Source organism: Ctenopharyngodon idella, chromosome 13 (genome assembly GCF_019924925.1).
Source record: "Ctenopharyngodon idella isolate HZGC_01 chromosome 13, HZGC01, whole genome shotgun sequence".
Taxonomy (NCBI): Eukaryota; Metazoa; Chordata; class Actinopteri; order Cypriniformes; family Xenocyprididae; genus Ctenopharyngodon; species Ctenopharyngodon idella.
This window is the reverse complement of record NC_067232.1, coordinates 12652470-12653129: the sequence shown is the minus strand read 5'-3', so window position 1 is coordinate 12653129 and position 660 is coordinate 12652470.

The window sequence follows — 660 nt, the reverse complement described above, 5'->3', positions numbered from 1 at the left end:
CTTCATGAAGCATGTGTTTGTTTTTTGTTTTAAAAAACTTGAAGTTAAAAACAAAATAAGCTTTTCTTTACTAAACTAAGATCATTCAAATTGTTCAGATCATATCTGGATTATTTCAGGGTTTATTTTTTTCAAAACGGTAATCTCTTAGGAAATGTTTGAGCATCTGATTTCATCATGCCATTTGTAATTTACTGTAATGTACTGATGCATTAAGCCGGTATGGGTTAAAAAAAAAATCTAACAAAGTACAGTTGCCTAAAACCTAACCTGGACCATGGCTGTCCCTGAAATCATGATTATCATTGCTCAGATGAAAATTATTGTTCAGTACTGAAGTTAAGCATAGACAGCATTGTCACATTTTAGAGACTGCTGTTTCGGATTGTGAGGTACCCCTGTAATTAATTGATTTAAACAATTATATTTAGTATATAAGTGTGTCTCCAATCACAGTCAAAAATATTCTTGAGATGGGCCTTGATAAAGGAAGGAAACTAAATAGTAGGCCTACTTCAGTTAAAATATTTGGACATTACAAAGTATTACCATGAAAATACAAACCACTGTAAGGCAAAGTAGAAACAAATAAAAATCAGTAGTGGCTGTGGAACTATATTTTGCCATTTGTGTGTGAACAGAGGAGGGTTGAAATCAAGA